Source organism: Oncorhynchus gorbuscha, unplaced genomic scaffold (assembly GCF_021184085.1).
Source record: "Oncorhynchus gorbuscha isolate QuinsamMale2020 ecotype Even-year unplaced genomic scaffold, OgorEven_v1.0 Un_scaffold_736, whole genome shotgun sequence".
NCBI classification, from domain to species: domain Eukaryota; kingdom Metazoa; phylum Chordata; class Actinopteri; order Salmoniformes; family Salmonidae; genus Oncorhynchus; species Oncorhynchus gorbuscha.
This window is the reverse complement of record NW_025745784.1, coordinates 1-16,461: the sequence shown is the minus strand read 5'-3', so window position 1 is coordinate 16,461 and position 16,461 is coordinate 1. Positions and strand designations below refer to the sequence as shown.

Below are 16,461 nucleotides of genomic sequence, written 5' to 3'. Positions count from 1 at the left end.
TGTGTCTCTGTGTAGTGGGGGGTACTACCTGAGTATGTGTCTCTGTGTAGTGGGGGGGGGGGGGGTACTACCTGAGTATGTGTCTCTGTGTAGTGGGGGGGGTACTACCTGAGTATGTGTCTCTGTGTAGTGGGGGGTACTACCTGAGTATGTGTCTCTGTGTAGTGGGGGGTACTACCTGAGTATGTGTCTCTGTGTAGTGGGGGGGTACTACCTGAGTATGTGTCTCTGTGTAGTGGGGGGTACTACCTGAGTATGTGTCTCTGTGTAGTGGGGGGGTACTACCTGAGTATGTGTCTCTGTGTAGTGGGGGGGTACTACCTGTGTATGTGTCTCTGTGTAGTGGGGGGGGTACTACCTGAGTATGTGTCTCTGTGTAGTGGGGGGTACTACCTGAGTATGTGTCTCTGTGTAGGGGGGGTACTACCTGAGTATGGCTGTCTCTGTTAACTCCCCACTTGTCAGCGTGAGTCCGTAGGCCTCCAGAGTGGGGGGTACTACCTGAGTATGGCTGTGTAGTGGGGGGTCCCCACTTGTCAGCGTGTCTCTCCGTAGGCCTCCAGAGTGGGGGGTACTACCTGAGTATGGCTGTGTAGTTAACTCCCCACTTGTCAGCGTCCAGTCCGTAGGCCTCCAGAGTGGGGGGGTACTACCTGAGTATGGCTGTACGTTAACTCCCCACTTGTCAGCGTCCAGTCCGTAGGCCTCCAGAGTGGGGGGGTACTACCTGAGTATGTGTCTCTGTGTAGTGGGGGGGTACTACCTGAGTATAGGTCTCTGTGTAGGGGGGTACTAGTGGGGGGGTACCTGAGTATGGCTGTACGTTATCTCCCCACTTGTCAGCGTCCAGTCCGTAGGCCTCCAGAGTGGGGGGTACTACCTGAGTATGGCTGTCTCGTTAACTCCCCACTTGTCAGCGTCCAGTCCGTAGGCCTCCAGAGTGGGGGGTACTACCTGAGTATGTGTCTCTGTGTAGTGGGGGGGGTACTACCTGAGTATGTGTCTCTGTGTAGTGGGGGGTACTACCTGAGTATGTGTCTCTGTGTAGTGGGGGGGGTACTACCTGAGTATGTGTCTCTGTGTAGTGGGGGGGTACTACCTGAGTATGTGTCTCTGTGTAGTGGGGGGGGTACTACCTGAGTATGTGTCTCTGTGTAGTGGGGGGGTACTACCTGAGTATGTGTCTCTGTGTAGTGGGGGGGGGTACTACCTGTGTATGTGTCTCTGTGTAGTGGGGGGGGGGTACTACCTGAGTATGTGTCTCTGTGTAGTGGGGGGTACTACCTGAGTATGTGTCTCTGTGTAGGGGGGGTACTACCTGAGTATGGCTGTACGTTAACTCCCCACTTGTCAGCGTCCAGTCCGTAGGCCTCCAGAGTGGGGGGGTACTACCTGAGTATGGCTGTACGTTAACTCCCCACTTGTCAGCGTCCAGTCCGTAGGCCTCCAGAGTGGGGGGGTACTACCTGAGTATGGCTGTAAGTTAACTCCCCACTTGTCAGCGTCCAGTCCGTAGGCCTCCAGAGTGGGGGGGTACTACCTGAGTATGGCTGTACGTTATCTCCCCACTTGTCAGCGTCCAGTCCGTAGGCCTCCAGAGTGGGGGGGTACTACCTGAGTATGGCTGTACGTTAACTCCCCACTTGTCAGCGTCCAGTCCGTAGGCCTCCAGAGTGGGGGGTACTACCTGAGTATGTGTCTCTGTGTAGTGGGGGGTACTACCTGAGTATGTGTCTCTGTGTAGTGGGGGGGGGGTACTACCTGAGTATGGCTGTACGTTAACTCCCCACTTGTCAGCGTCCAGTCCGTAGGCCTCCAGAGTGGGGGGTACTACCTGAGTATGGCTGTACGTTAACTCCCCACTTGTCAGCGTCCAGTCCGTAGGCCTCCAGAGTGGGGGGTACTACCTGAGTATGGCTGTACGTTAACTCCCCACTTGTCAGCGTCCAGTCCGTAGGCCTCCAGAGTGGGGGGGTACTACCTGAGTATGGCTGTACGTTAACTCCCCACTTGTCAGCGTCCAGTCCGTAGGCCTCCAGAGTGGGGGGGTACTACCTGAGTATGGCTGTACGTTAACTCCCCACTTGTCAGCGTCCAGTCCGTAGGCCTCCAGAGTGGGGGGGTACTACCTGAGTATGGCTGTACGTTAACTCCCCACTTGTCAGCGTCCAGTCCGTAGGCCTCCAGAGTGGGGGGGTACTACCTGAGTATGGCTGTACGTTAACTCCCCACTTGTCAGCGTCCAGTCCGTAGGCCTCCAGAGTGGGGGGTACTACCTGAGTATGTGTCTCTGTGTAGTGGGGGGTACTACCTGAGTATGTGTCTCTGTGTAGTGGGGGGTACTACCTGAGTATGGCTGTACGTTAACTCCCCACTTGTCAGCGTCCAGTCCGTAGGCCTCCAGAGTGGGGGGTACTACCTGAGTATGGCTGTACGTTAACTCCCCACTTGTCAGCGTCCAGTCCGTAGGCCTCCAGAGTGGGGGTACTACCTGAGTATGGCTGTACGTTAACTCCCCACTTGTCAGCGTCCAGTCCGTAGGCCTCCAGAGTGGGGGGGTACTACCTGAGTATGGCTGTACGTTAACTCCCCACTTGTCAGCGTCCAGTCCGTAGGCCTCCAGAGTGGGGGGGTACTACCTGAGTATGGCTGTACGTTAACTCCCCACTTGTCAGCGTCCAGTCCGTAGGCCTCTAGAGCTCTCCTCTGACACAGGCACTCCAACTCATCAACATGTTCTGTACCGCCGTAGTACCTACACACACACACACACACACACACACACACACACACACACACACACACACACACACACACACACACACACACACACACACACACACACACACACACACACACACACACACACACAACATATTGTTGAGATCTCTGGTCTCCATAACTGATAGAGGAATTCTAAATTCCTTTATGCTTTAATTGCCAAAACCAATTCGCACTCATTTCTAATTCATTAATGAATTGTAAGTTCATTAATTATGCATGAAGTAGATCGAGACCAGTCTTAAAAGCCAGGCTAAAGAGCGTTTAATTCCAGAGAGTACTAACCACATACACAGATTTCCACAGGTTATAAACTCAAAATGACATCATCAGTTTCCCACGATAGCCCCGTTGTTTTTTTGTTTAGGTCCGGAGATGCTTTCTACTCCCCTCATAAAGCAGACATTACAACCTGTCTAAAAGATATACTTTTCTCTCACCAATGGAACAAAACCCAAACATTCTTATCTTGACCTTCCCAAGAGGCACAGACAATCAAATTAGTTCTGCTTACATTTTCAGTAACAGCTTAACCAATAACCTTTACTTTTCATATCATAACATAATAGTATTAGAATAAATGGTTCTAATCAATAATGTATACATAATTAACCATCTTAACTACAATTTCCTCTAACAATAACCAAACCCATTAGATAACCCTGGAGATCTCTCTGGTCTCCATAACCAAGCCCATTAGATAACCCTGGAGATCTCTCTGGTCTCCATAACCAAACCCATTAGATAACCCTGGAGATCTCTCTGGTCTCCATAACCAAACCCATTAGATAACCCTGGAGATCTCTCTGGTCTCCATAACCAAACCCATTAGATAACCCTGGAGATCTCTGGTCTCCATAACCAAACCCATTAGATAACCCTGGAGATCTCTCTGGTCTCCATAACCAAACCCATTAGATAACCCTGGAGATCTCTCTGGTCTCCATAACCAAACCCATTAGATAACCCTGGAGATCTCTCTGGTCTCCATAACCAAACCCATTAGATAACCCTGGAGATCTCTCTGGTCTCCATAACCAAACCCATTAGATAACCCTGGAGATCTCTCTGGTCTCCATAACCAAACCCATTAGATAACCCTGGAGATCTCTCTGGTCTCCATAACCAAACCCATTAGATAACCCTGGAGATCTCTCTGGTCTCCATAACCAAACCCATTAGATAACCCTGGAGATCTCTCTGGTCTCCATAACCAAACCCATTAGATAACCCTGGAGATCTCTCTGGTCTCCATAACCAAACCCATTAGATAACCCTGGAGATCTCTCTGGTCTCCATAACCAAACCCATTAGATAACCCTGGAGATCTCTCTGGTCTCCATAACCAAACCCATTAGATAACCCTGGAGATCTCTCTGGTCTCCATAACCAAACCCATTAGATAACCCTGGAGATCTCTCTGGTCTCCATAACCAAACCCATTAGATAACCCTGGAGATCTCTCTGGTCTCCATAACCAAACCCATTAGATAACCCTGGAGATCTCTCTGGTCTCCATAACCAAACCCATTAGATAACCCTGGAGATCTCTCTGGTCTCCATAACCAAACCCATTAGATAACCCTGGAGATCTCTCTGGTCTCCATAACCAAACCCATTAGATAACCCTGGAGATCTCTCTGGTCTCCATAACCAAACCCATTCTCTCCCTGGAGATCTCTCTGGATAGATAACCCTGGAGATCTCTGGTCTCCACAACCAAACCCATTAGATGACCCTGGAGATCTCTGGTCTCCATAACCAAACCCATTAGATAACCCTGGAGATCTCTGGTCTCCATAACCAAACCCATTAGATAACCCTGGAGATCTCTGGTCTCCACAACCAAACCCATTAGATAACCCTGGAGATCTCTGGTCTCCATAACCAAACCCATTAGATAACCCTGGAGATCTCTCTGGTCTCCACAACCAAACCCATTAGATAACCCTGGAGATCTCTGGTCTCCATAACCAAACCCATTAGATAACCCTGGAGATCTCTCTGGTCTCCACAACCAAACCCATTAGATAACCCTGGAGATCTCTCTGGTCTCCATAACCAAACCCATTCTCTCAGGGATAGATAACCCCAGAGATCTCTCTGGTCTCCATAACCAAACCCATTAGATAACCCTGGAGATCTCTCCGGTCTCCACAACCAAACCCATTAGATAACCCTGGAGATCTCTGGTTTCCACATAAATTGGGGAAAATTTGCTTTTAGTTTTTTTTGTCCCTTATGTGTAGAACATTATTCAGAATTCCTTCTAGTTAGATATTCTGGTGTCTATACTCTAACCACCTGAAGCCATATAGTCTATACTCTAACCACCTAAAGCCATATAGTCTATACTCTAACCACCTAAAGCCATATAGTCTATACTCTAACCACCTGACTAAAGCATATAGTCTATACTCTGACCACCTGACTAAAGCCATATAGTCTATACTCTAACCACCTAAAGCCATATAGTCTATACTCTAACCACCTGAAAGCCATATAGTCTATACTCTAACCACCTGAAGCCATATAGTCTATACTCTAACCACCTAAAGCCATATAGTCTATACTCTAACCACCTGAAAAGCCATATAGTCTATACTCTAACCACCTGAAGCCATATAGTCTATACTCTAACCACCTAAAGCCATATAGTCTATACTCTAACCACCTGACTAAAGCCATATAGTCTATACTCTGACCACCTGACTAAAGCCATATAGTCTATACTCTAACCACCTAAAGCCATATAGTCTATACTCTAACCACCTGACTAAAGCCATATAGTCTATACTCTAACCACCTAAAGCCATATAGTCTATACTCTAACCACCTAAAGCCATATAGTCTATACTCTAACCACCTAAAGCCATATAGTCTATACTCTAACCACCTAAAGCCATATAGTCTATACTCTAACCACCTGAAGCCATATAGTCTATACTCTAACCACCTAAAGCCATATAGTCTATACTCTAACCACCTAAAGCCATATAGTCTATACTCTAACCACCTGACTAAAGCAATATAGTCTATACTCTGACCACCTGACTAAAGCCATATAGTCTATACTCTAACCACCTGACTAAAGCCATATAGTCTATACTCTAACCACCTAAAGCCATATAGTCTATACTCTAACCACCTGACTAAAGCCATATAGTCTATACTCTAACCACCTAAAGCCATATAGTCTATACTCTAACCACCTAAAGCCATATAGTCTATACTCTAACCACCTGAAGCCATATAGTCTATACTCTAACCACCTAAAGCCATATAGTCTATACTCTAACCACCTAAAGCCATATAGTCTATACTCTAACCACCTGACTAAAGCCATATAGTCTATACTCTAACCACCTAAAGCCATATAGTCTATACTCTGACCACCTGACTAAAGCCATATAGTCTATACTCTGACCACCTGACTAAAGCCATATAGTCTATACTCTAACCATCTAAAGCCATATAGTCTATACTCTAACCACCTGACTAAAGCCATATAGTCTATACTCTAACCACCTAAAGCCATATAGTCTATACTCTAACCACCTAAAGCCATATAGTCTATACTCTAACCACCTAAAGCCATATAGTCTATACTCTAACCACCTAAAGCCATATAGTCTATACTCTAACCACCTGACTAAAGCCATATAGTCTATACTCTAACCACCTAAAAGCCATATAGTCTATACTCTGACCACCTGACTAAAGCCATATAGTCTATACTCTGACCACCTGACTAAAGCCATATAGTCTATACTCTAACCATCTAAAGCCATATAGTCTATACTCTAACCACCTGACTAAAGCCATATAGTCTATACTCTAACCACCTAAAGCCATATAGTCTATACTCTAACCACCTGAAGCCATATAGTCTATACTCTAACCACCTAAAGCCATATAGTCTATACTCTAACCACCTAAAGCCATATAGTCTATACTCTAACCACCTGACTAAAGCCATATAGTCTATACTCTAACCACCTAAAGCCATATAGTCTATACTCTGACCACCTGACTAAAGCCATATAGTCTATACTCTGACCACCTGACTAAAGCCATATAGTCTATACTCTAACCATCTAAAGCCATATAGTCTATACTCTAACCACCTGACTAAAGCCATATAGTCTATACTCTAACCACCTAATGCCATATAGTCTATACTCTAACCACCTGACTAAAGCCATATAGTCTATACTCTAACCACCTAAAGCCATATAGTCTATACTCTAACCACCTGACTAAAGCCATATAGTCTATACTCTAACCACCTGACTAAAGCCATATAGTCTATACTCTAACCACCTGACTAAAGGCATATAGTCTATACTCTAACCACCTGACTAAAGCCATATAGTCTATACTCTAACCACCTGACTAAAGCCATATAGTCTATACTCTAACCACCTGACTAAAGCCATATAGTCTATACTCTAACCACCTGACTAAAGCCATATAGTCTATACTCTAACCACCTGACTAAAGCCATATAGTCTATACTCTAACCACCTGATGCCATATAGTCTATACTCTAACCACCTGATGCCATATAGTCTATACTCTAACCACCTGACTAAAGCCATATAGTCTATACTCTAACCACCTGACTAAAGCCATATAGTCTATACTCTAACCACCTGACTAAAGCCATATAGTCTATACTCTAACCACCTGATGCCATATAGTCTATACTCTAACCACCTAAAGCCATATAGTCTATACTCTAACCACCTGACTAAAGCCATATAGTCTATACTCTAACCACCTGACTAAAGCCATATAGTCTATACTCTAACCACCTAAAGCCATATAGTCTATACTCTAACCACCTGACTAAAGCCATATAGTCTATACTCTAACCACCTAAAGCCATATAGTCTATACTCTAACCACCTAAAGCCATATAGTCTATACTCTAACCACCTGACTAAAGCCATATAGTCTATACTCTAACCACCTAAAGCCATATAGTCTATACTCTAACCACCTAAAGCCATATAGTCTATACTCTAACCACCTAAAGCCATATAGTCTATACTCTAACCACCTCTAAAGCCATATAGTCTATACTCTAACCACCTCTAAAGCCATATAGTCTATACTCTAACCATCTAAAGCCATATAGTCTATACTCTAACCACCTGACTAAAGCCATATAGTCTATACTCTAACCACCTGACTAAAGCCATATAGTCTATACTCTAACCACCTAAAGCCATATAGTCTATACTCTAACCACCTAAAGCCATATAGTCTATACTCTAACCACCTAAAGCCATATAGTCTATACTCTAACCATCTAAAGCCATATAGTCTATACTCTAACCATCTAAAGCCATATAGTCTATACTCTAACCACCTAAAAGCCATATAGTCTATACTCTAACCACCTGACTAAAGCCATATAGTCTATACTCTAACCACCTAAAGCCATATAGTCTATACTCTAACCACCTAAAGCCATATAGTCTATACTCTAACCACCTAAAGCCATATAGTCTATACTCTAACCACCTGACTAAAGCCATATAGTCTATACTCTAACCACCTGAAAAGCCATATAGTCTATACTCTAACCACCTGACTAAAGCCATATAGTCTATACTCTAACCATCTAAAGCCATATAGTCTATACTCTAACCATCTAAAGCCATATAGTCTATACTCTAACCACCTGACTAAAGCCATATAGTCTATACTCTAACCATCTAAAGCCATATAGTCTATACTCTAACCATCTAAAGCCATATAGTCTATACTCTAACCACCTAAAGCCATATAGTCTATACTCTAACCACCTGACTAAAGCCATATAGTCTATACTCTAACCACCTGGTATGCACACATGACTGTAAGTCGCTTTGGATAAAAGCGTCTGCTAAATGGCATATATTATTATTATTATATATTACCTGACTAAAGCCATATAGTCTATACTCTAACCACCTGACTAAAGCCATATAGTCTATACTCTAACCACCTAAAGCCATATAGTCTATACTCTAACCATCTAAAGCCATATAGTCTATACTCTAACCACCTAAAAGCCATATAGTCTATACTCTAACCACCTGAAAAGCCATATAGTCTATACTCTAACCACCTGACTAAAGCCATATAGTCTATACTCTAACCACCTGACTAAAGCCATATAGTCTATACTCTAACCATCTAAAGCCATATAGTCTATACTCTAACCATCTAAAGCCATATAGTCTATACTCTAACCACCTAAAGCCATATAGTCTATACTCTAACCACCTGACTAAAGCCATATAGTCTATACTCTAACCACCTGACTAAAGCCATATAGTCTATACTCTAACCACCTGACTAAAGCCATATAGTCTATACTCTAACCACCTAAAGCCATATAGTCTATACTCTAACCACCTGACTAAAGCCATATAGTCTATACTCTAACCACCTGACTAAAGCCATATAGTCTATACTCTAACCATCTAAAGCCATATAGTCTATACTCTAACCACCTAAAGCCATATAGTCTATACTCTAACCACCTAAAAAGCCATATAGTCTATACTCTAACCACCTGACTAAAGCCATATAGTCTATACTCTAACCACCTGACCTAAAGCCATATAGTCTATACTCTAACCACCTAAAGCCATATAGTCTATACTCTAACCACCTAAAGCCATATAGTCTATACTCTAACCACCTGAAAAGCCATATAGTCTATACTCTAACCACCTGACTAAAGCCATATAGTCTATACTCTAACCACCTAAAGCCATATAGTCTATACTCTAACCACCTAAAGCCATATAGTCTATACTCTAACCACCTGACTAAAGCCATATAGTCTATACTCTAACCACCTAAAGCCATATAGTCTATACTCTAACCACCTGACTAAAGCCATATAGTCTATACTCTAACCACCTAAAAGCCATATAGTCTATACTCTAACCACCTGACTAAAGCCATATAGTCTATACTCTAACCACCTAAAGCCATATAGTCTATACTCTAACCACCTAAAGCCATATAGTCTATACTCTAACCACCTAAAGCCATATAGTCTATACTCTAACCACCTAAAGCCATATAGTCTATACTCTAACCACCTAAAGCCATATAGTCTATACTCTAACCACCTCTAAAGCCATATAGTCTATACTCTAACCACCTGACTAAAGCCATATAGTCTATACTCTAACCACCTGACTAAAGCCATATAGTCTATACTCTAACCACCTAAAGCCATATAGTCTATACTCTAACCACCTGACTAAAGCCATATAGTCTATACTCTAACCACCTAAAGCCATATAGTCTATACTCTAACCACCTAAAGCCATATAGTCTATACTCTAACCACCTAAAGCCATATAGTCTATACTCTAACCATCTAAAGCCATATAGTCTATACTCTAACCATCTAAAGCCATATAGTCTATACTCTAACCACCTGACTAAAGCCATATAGTCTATACTCTAACCACCTAAAGCCATATAGTCTATACTCTAACCATCTAAAGCCATATAGTCTATACTCTAACCATCTAAAGCCATATAGTCTATACTCTAACCACCTGACTAAAGCCATATAGTCTATACTCTAACCATCTAAAGCCATATAGTCTATACTCTAACCATCTAAAGCCATATAGTCTATACTCTAACCACCTGACTAAAGCCATATAGTCTATACTCTAACCACCTAAAGCCATATAGTCTATACTCTAACCACCCATACTAAAGCCATATAGTCTATACTCTAACCACCTGACTAAAGCCATATAGTCTATACTCTAACCACCTAAAGCCATATAGTCTATACTCTAACCACCTAAAGCCATATAGTCTATACTCTAACCAACCTGACTAAAGCCATATAGTCTATACTCTAACCACCTAAAGCCATATAGTCTATACTCTAACCATCTAAAGCCATATAGTCTATACTCTAACCATCTATAAACCACCTAAAAGCCATATAGTCTATACTCTAACCACCTAAAAGCCATATAGTCTATACTCTAACCACCTGACTAAAGCCATATAGTCTATACTCTAACCACCTGACTAAAGCCATATAGTCTATACTCTAACCACCTGACTAAAGCCATATAGTCTATACTCTAACCACCTAAAGCCATATAGTCTATACTCTAACCACCTAAAGCCATATAGTCTATACTCTAACCACCTGACTAAAGCCATATAGTCTATACTCTAACCACCTAAAGCCATATAGTCTATACTCTAACCACCTGACTAAAGCCATATAGTCTATACTCTAACCACCTGACTAAAGCCATATAGTCTATACTCTAACCACCTGACTAAAGCCAAAGTCTATACTCTAACCACCTAAAGCCATATAGTCTATACTCTAACCACCTAAAAGCCATATAGTCTATACTCTAACCACCTAAAAGCCATATAGTCTATACTCTAACCACCTAAAGCCATATAGTCTATACTCTAACCACCCATATAGTCTATACTCTAACCACCTGACTAAAGCCATATAGTCTATACTCTAACCACCTGACTAAAGCCATATAGTCTATACTCTAACCACCTAAAGCCATATAGTCTATACTCTAACCACCTAAAGCCATATAGTCTATACTCTAACCATCTAAAGCCATATAGTCTATACTAACCAGCCATATAGTCTATACTCTAACCACCTAAAGCCATATAGTCTATACTCTAACCATCTAAAGCCATATAGTCTATACTCTAACCATCTAAAGCCATATAGTCTATACTCTAACCACCTGACTAAAGCCATATAGTCTACACTCTAACCACCTAAAGCCATATAGTCTATACTCTAACCACCTGACTAAAGCCATATAGTCTATACTCTAACCACCTAAAGCCATATAGTCTATACTCTAACCACCTGACTAAAGCCATATAGTCTATACTCTAACCACCTGACTAAAGCCATATAGTCTATACTCTAACCACCTAAAGCCATATAGTCTATACTCTAACCACCTAAAGCCATATAGTCTAAAACCATCTAAAGCCATATAGTCTATACTCTAACCATCTAAAGCCATATAGTCTATACTCTAACCAAAGCCTATAGTCTAAACCACCTAAAGCCATATAGTCTATACTCTAACCATAAAGCCATATAGTCTAACCAACCACCTGACTAAAGCCAAAGTCTACACTCTAACCACCTAAAGCCATATAGTCTATACTCTAACCACCTAAAAGCCATATAGTCTATACTCTAACCACCTAAAGCCATATAGTCTATACTCTAACCACCTAAAGCCATATAGTCTATACTCTAACCACCTGACTAAAGCCATATAGTCTATACTCTAACCACCTGACTAAAGCCATATAGTCTATACTCTAACCACCTAAAGCCATATAGTCTATACTCTAACCATCTAAAGCCATATAGTCTATACTCTAACCACCTGACTAAAGCCATATAGTCTATACTCTAACCATCTAAAGCCATATAGTCTATACTCTAACCATCTAAAGCCATATAGTCTATACTCTAACCACCTGACTAAAGCCATATAGTCTACACTCTAACCACCTAAAGCCATATAGTCTATACTCTAACCACCTGACTAAAGCCATATAGTCTATACTCTAACCACCTGACTAAAGCCATATAGTCTATACTCTAACCACCTGACTAAAGCCATATAGTCTATACTCTAACCACCTAATGCCATATAGTCTACCATCTAAAGCCATATAGTCTATACTCTAACCACCTGACTAAAGCCATATAGTCTAAACTCTAACCACCTAAAGCCATATAGTCTATACTCTAACCATCTAAAGCCATATAGTCTATACTCTAACCATCTAAAGCCATATAGTCTATACTCTAACCATCTAAAGCCATATAGTCTATACTCTAACCACCTAAAGCCATATAGTCTATACTCTAACCACCTGACTAAAGCCATATAGTCTATACTCTAACCACCTGACTAAAGCCATATAGTCTATACTCTAACCACCTGACTAAAGCCATATAGTCTAAACTCTAACCACCTAAAGCCATATAGTCTATACTCTAACCATCTAAAGCCATATAGTCTATACTCTAACCATCTAAAGCCATATAGTCTATACTCTAACCATCTAAAGCCATATAGTCTATACTCTAACCACCTAAAGCCATATAGTCTATACTCTAACCACCTAAAGCCATATAGTCTATACTCTAACCACCTGACTAAAGCCATATAGTCTATACTCTAACCACCTGACTAAAGCCATATAGTCTATACTCTAACCACCTGACTAAAGCCATATAGTCTACACTCTAACCACCTAAAGCCATATAGTCTATACTCTAACCACCTGACTAAAGCCATATAGTCTATACTCTAACCACCTGACTAAAGCCATATAGTCTATACTCTAACCACCTGACTAAAGCCATATAGTCTATACTCTAACCATCTAAAGCCATATAGTCTATACTCTAACCATCTAAAGCCATATAGTCTATACTCTAACCATCTAAAGCCATATAGTCTATACTCTAACCACCTAAAGCCATATAGTCTATACTCTAACCACCTAAAGCCATATAGTCTATACTCTAACCACCTAAAGCCATATAGTCTATACTCTGACCACCTAAAGCCATATAGTCTATACTCTGACCACCTGACTAAAGCCATATAGTCTATACTCTAACCATCTAAAGCCATATAGTCTCTTCCCAGTTAGATATTCTGGTGCCTTCCTGGTATGTCTTATTATTGATTGAAGAGTTTTGCTACAGAATGCGATTGCTTTTCTTACCTCTGTCCAGGATACCCCTCTGAGTACTTGTTGTTCATACAGGAGCCCAGGGCTTCTAGAACAGCTCTGGAGGTGAAGTTCTCTGATGCGATCAGCTCCAGGCCGAAGGTCTGACGGTGCTTCTCTCTCTTGATGATGGAGAACACCTAGACAATACACCGATTCATTACAATACACCTTGATAATACACCGATTCATTATAATACACCTAGACAATACACCGATGCATTACAATACACCTAGATAATACACCGATTCATTATAATACACCTAACACAATACACCGATTCATTATAATACACCTAGACAATACACCGATTCATTACAATACACCTAGATAATACACCGATTCATTATAATACACCTAGACAATACACTGATTCATTATAATACACCTAGACAATACACCGATGCATTACAATACACCTAGATAATACACCGATTCATTATAATACACACCTAACACAATACACCGATTCATTATAATACACCTAGACAATACACCGATTCATTATAATACACCTAGACAATACACCGATTCATTATAATACACCTAGACAATACACTGATTCATTATAATACACCTAGACAATACACCGATGCATTACAATACACCTAGATAATACACCGATTCATTATAATACACCTAGACAATACACCGATTCATTATAATACACCTAGACAATACACCGATTCATTATAATACACACCTAACACAATACACCGATTCATTATAATACACCTAGACAATACACCGATTCATTATAATACACCTAGACAATACACCGATTCATTATAATACACCTAGACAATACACCGATTCATTATAATACACCTAGACAATACACCGATTCATTATAATACACCTAGACAATACACCGATTCATTATAATACACACCTAACACAATACACCGATAAATTATAATACACACCTAACACAATACACAGTTTCATTATAATACACACCTAAAACAATACACCATTTCATTATAATACACCTAGACAATACACCAATTCATTATAATACACCTAGACAATACACCGATTCATTATAATACACCTAGACAATACACCGTTCCATTATAATACACCTAGACAATACACCGATTCATTATAATACACCTAGACAATACACCGATTCATTATAATACACCTAGACAATACACCGATTCATTATAATACACCTAGACAATACACAGATTCATTATAATACACCTAGACAATACACAGATTCATTATAATACACACAATACACAGATTCATTATAATACACCTAGACAATACACTGATTCATTATAATACACCTAGACAATACACCGATTCATTACAATACACCTAGACAATACACCGATTCATTATAATACACACAATACACCGATTCATGACCAGACCATTAGCAAGGCTGCACCTCCCCTACAAACTGGACGGAAATGGACATCATCCAATGCTGTGCAGCAAGCAACATCAGCCCTGAGACACCAAGACATTGTGGGGAATATCCAGCATGGAAGAGGAGGCTTTGGCCTGGCAGCAAAACCAACGTTCCATAAGGCAACAACATCTGAACGCAGGAAGCTGGTGGTCGAGGAGGTGCGCAGACAGGAGGAGACTGCAAGAAGTGCAAAGGCTGTCTCTCTTGCTAAACAAGGGCAATGGACGCGGTGGGAAGGCCTGGAGAGGAGAAAGATCAACTGGAGTGAGCTTTGGCAAATGGAGGCAAGCAACATCAGCTTCATCATAAGAGCTGTTTATGATGTGCTTCCATCACCAAAAAATCTACATCAATGGTATGGCGAGGACTCGACCTGCCCCTCTGCCCAGCTCCAGCGACTCTCAGGCATATAATGACAGGTTGCAAGACCAGCCTCTCACAAGGCCGCTACACCTGGAGGCACAATCAGGTCCTCAAGAGCCTGGCTGCAGCACTTGAGACCAAGAGGAGTGCAACCAATTCATTACCTCCAAAAACAAGCAATCCCGTCAAAACAACAACATTCATCCGGGAGGGACAGAAAAGGCCCAAGTATCCTCCTACAAAGCCAGAAACTGGACACCTAGCTATGGCCCGGGACTGGAAGATGCTTGTCGATATTGGCCAGCAACTCATTTTTCCACCTGAGATTGCTTCTACCAACCTTAGGCCAGACATGGTACTCTGGTCCCCTTCACGAAAGGCTGTGTACATCATAGAGCTCACAGTCCCGTGGGAAAACTCTGTTGAAGAGGCCTACGAACGTAAGAAACTGCGTTACACAGAGTTGGCAGCAGACGCAACTCAGCGTGGCTGGAATGCAAAAGTCTGGCCAGTTGAAGTGGGATGCAGAGGATTCGTGGCTTCTTCCATCATCAGGTTGCTGAAAGAACTTGGAATCCATGGACAGGCTCTGCGGCAGACCGTCAGAGCAGTTTCTCAAGCAGCTGAAAGAGGTAGCCAGTGGATCTGGATCAAACGGAAGGACCCTTGCTGGGCTATAACTTCATGACCCCTCACCCCCACCTGAGAACTCAATTCAGATCCCTCCAACTTGAGGAGGGCATATGAGGTATGCGGTCAGCTGTATGGCTGGCTCAGAGAAGAGGACGCCCTGCCTTGCACAGTCCTGTGGGACATCTTAATTGGGCATGGGACACAAGCTAAGGCTTGATCACCCTTTAGCTGGCCACCTTTGATGAGGGTGTTTAGTGATTAAAGGCCGAAACACCCACTGATTCGAAGGCACACTACTGAGGATGTGTCCCAAAAATTGACATCTTACCCCAGTCTAAGAAATAAACCTCCCATGCCACTCTGTCAACATCACGGCAAATCTCATGCGAGTGCATTCCATCTATTGGCACAATGGACAGTTTTTAACATCTCGTCCCGTGTTTTATGATTC

The 16,461-nt window shown here is 42.0% G+C and overlaps 1 pseudogene; it reads right to left on the bottom strand.

The window, feature by feature from the left end:
• LOC124019948 overlaps positions 1–13,726 on the bottom strand; it is a 53,401-nt pseudogene extending 39,675 nt beyond the window's left edge.
• Between the last annotated feature and the right edge of the window lie 2,735 nt (positions 13,727–16,461).